At 41.3% G+C, this 3,529-nt stretch overlaps 1 long non-coding RNA gene across 1 annotated transcript; it reads right to left on the minus strand.

Moving 5' to 3' along the window:
- On the minus strand, positions 1-2,306 carry LOC116863829. The gene is made up of 3 exons (XR_004381861.1): positions 2,214-2,306; positions 622-726; positions 1-73 (listed from the first exon to the last, which is right to left on the minus strand). It is a non-coding gene; the product is annotated as an uncharacterized LOC116863829 (long non-coding RNA).
- Between the last annotated feature and the right edge of the window lie 1,223 nt (positions 2,307-3,529).

The raw sequence follows: 3,529 nt of genomic DNA on the forward strand, positions 1-3,529 counted from the left end.
GCAGGGGAATGGCGTCCACTTTAATGTCGAATTTCTTCGCTTTGCTCTTCTCCCAGTCATGCTTGTAGATATTCTGGACAGAAATTTCATCAAAAGAATTGTAAGAACTACAGCCGACACAGCTTCATCCAGTAAAATAAGAAATAGACTAAAAATTAGTATATGTAGACTTACTTCACCTACAAATAGTAAGTTTACCAAATGGTAATATAATTATTCATTAATCTGTCATCCAGCTTCCCACCTACCCCCATATAATACTAAACACCTTTTTAATATCCTGTGAGCTTTCAAAAGATTTTGCCACAATGATGTATAAAGGGCAGTGTAAAAAAAGAACCACTTGAAGAAGGTGAAATAGGACATTTATAGAAAAGATCTTGCAAAACTCTAGAGATTAGCTGAGGATTTCTGATGGTAAAAGAGACTGTGGAAAATGAAATAGTATGGCTAACTAAAAGCCTTCCCAGCATTTAGGCCTTAAAAGCTCCACTGATACTCTGGACACAATCGTCATAGCTGGTTAGTTACATAACTCCTAATGGGGTCTTTTTAAACACCCATGACATTTCCTATTTACATGGGCACATAATGATAGATTTCTGTGGCTTCGATACTTACATCACTTAAGTTATAGGCATTGACTTTGTGTTGGATAAACTGTGGAGCATCTCCTGGTACATTGCACTTGAACTTCTCACTTTCATGTTTTGCTTTGTAATTCAGCTGGAAAACAATAGAAGATAGCCAGTTTGTTGTCAGAATTTTCTCATGAGTATATAAGCGGCTAAGTTATTTCTATCCTTTTTAGAAACATGTCTCAAAGAGGCCATCTGTCCAAAGTCCAGTACAGGGCTTTGACCCTCACTCCCACCTTCGAGATCAGAGTGTAATCCAACTTGAGGTGTCATTTTGTAAATGCTATCATGGTGTATGTGCGGGGAAACTCGCAGTTGGATCTAAACTTTTAGGCTGTCCTTTCAGGACAGGAACACTCAAAATCTATTAAATTCTATGATCGGAGAAATGACAAAAATAGTTACAATGCTAAATAATTAAAATGCTAACACCGTTTAAAAGATACATACATTCTGCTTAATAAAAATGTAAAACATAGCACTTTAATTTACATTTTTTAAAAGGAGCCACAGGTGGAAGGAAGGGAGTATAATGAGAGAATGAGGCTGTTGAATTCTGGAGCAAAAGGCAAATACACAGGATTGAGTGTTGTGTACTAAGCACCTCCAAACCAGAGCCGTGTCCTATCACGACCAACAAGAAGAGTGTGTGGTGACCACACACTGCATACAGCACCCCATTCCTCTGCTGCTTGCCAAGTTCAGGTGTATCAGTGATGTTAGGGTTGGCTGTTCTTTCTTGAGGCATAAATTGTTAATAAGTTAGGAAAGTTGCATAATGAACTGATAGGGACTCCTGGGTTATACTGATAGGGATTCCTTCTTTACCAATTGCGAATGAGCTCACTGTGATAGTAAAGCACGTTTTAGAGTAGAATAGAACGTATTTTCCTTCCTGAGAAGGCTGTGCTACTCTTAGCTACATTAGCACCCTGCTACTCAAAGTGTGGTCGACCAACAGCAGCATCAGCATCACTGAGGAGCTGAGAATCTGTATTCTCTGGGTGAATCCCTGGGTGACGCGCATGAATGTGAATGTTCTAGAAGCAATGCTGCTCTTCCCCGATCTTTGCATGGCTGGGTTGTTCTGCGTCCTTGACCACTCAACTTGAAAGGTCAGCCTCTCACTTCAGTCTGTCTGAATTCTCTATCATCACCCTGTATTAGTTTTCTTCTCACTGCCTGATGTCTTTGTTTCTGTCTTCACTGGCAAACTAAAGAATGGGAAATACTTCCCTTGTTACCTACGCAAAGATACTCATTTTCTTTAAGGTGCCATAAAGTTTTAGTACGCATTATTTTGGGTATGTGACAGACCCTAATGGGCAAATTCTCCACTAAGAATTGGTGACTCACTGAAGAAATATTATTTATTTTTTATTATTGTCTAGCACCATTTTCCCTGAGGCTGCAATCCGATCTAGCAGCTTCCTTTGCATTGTAATGAACAAATCTTGAAAAATGACATTGTTGGGTAGATAGGTGAGCCCAAGAAGATTGAGCATGAAAATGACTGTATTTTAAATAAACACAGCATTCCAGGTCATCCACACTTGCACAAATCAAGGTACTTACATCGCTAAGCTGTTTCGTGTTGAGCTGGGCTTGCAGCAGCACAGGAGTATCAGTGACGGCTGTGAACTTGGTCTTATCTGGATGAACTTTGTATGTATGCTAGAAAAGACATTCTTTCATGAAATTTCATAATGTATCTTTATATTCTTGTTCATATACACACTAACTTATAAAAAGTCTCCAATTAAAAATAGAGTTTATTGGGGTGCCGGGTGGGTCAGTTGGTTAAGCATCTGCCTCCGGCTCAGATCATGATCCCAGAGTCCTGGGATTGAGACCCTTGTCGGGCTCCCTGCTCAGCAGGAGAGGCTGCTTCTCCCTCTCCCTCCGCTCCTCCCCCTGCTGGTTATCTCTCTCTTTCAAATAAATAAATAAAATCTAATTAAAAAATAGAGTTTATTTCCTGAACACTTGGTTGACACGTTCTCACTTTCTCTCTCTCAATCTCCGTCTCCTGACGCTGCCTCCAAACTGGTCTCCCTGATGCAATTCAGCAACCGGATCCATCTTCCTCCTGCTGAAAGCCTTGCAACGGCTCTCCATGGGACTGGTAGTCAACCTAAACTGTGCCTTGGCTGATGAGCCCTACCCTACAGAATCTCCGTCCTCCCTTCATCTCCTACCATGTCACCTCTTACCACTGTAACCCCCTTAGTACCCTTCAGCTCCCTCATATTTTCAATGCCTTAAGCGCCAAGTTTGTTCTCTCCTTAGGCCGTTCTTCCAGTTGCTCTCACCTCGATACTGCCGTGGCTGCACATTTCCGCCTTGGACCCTCCTTGGGCACCCAGTCTATGGTGCCCACCCAGTCTCCCTCTCCCTCATCATTCTAATTTATTTAATTCTATAACATCACTCCACGTGTGTTGTCTTATCATTGTCTGATACGTTTTTTCTTTCTGGGTTCTCTGTTTATTGTTTGTCTCTCCCTCGCAAATGCATGCTCCCCCAGAGGCAGCCCACCTTGTTCCCTCTTCTTCCCCAGCATCAAGGACAGAGTCTAACACAAGCTAGCTCCTCCCATGAATTCACTAAACAAATGAACACCTACCTCTCAGAAATTTCCCTATCTTGCCTTCCCTCCCCCAGACCAAGCCATGTATATATACTTACTACTGGAAGATAAATAAAGTCACAAATTCTTTTGTAACCAATAGGTTTGTTCACAGCAATTTTTATGCTCCCCAATTTCACCCAAAATTTAAAATTTAACATCTGCTAACCACTCGATATTAGTAGTTAAACTCCTGCTAAAATTACCACTAGATGGCACAAGAATCCCAAACCCCATTTCAAGAACTCAGGGCCCCTGACTC

This window comes from Lontra canadensis, unplaced genomic scaffold, assembly GCF_010015895.1.
Source record: "Lontra canadensis isolate GAN:19392208 unplaced genomic scaffold, GSC_riverotter_1.0 scaffold3511, whole genome shotgun sequence".
In the NCBI taxonomy this organism is placed as follows: domain Eukaryota; kingdom Metazoa; phylum Chordata; class Mammalia; order Carnivora; family Mustelidae; genus Lontra; species Lontra canadensis.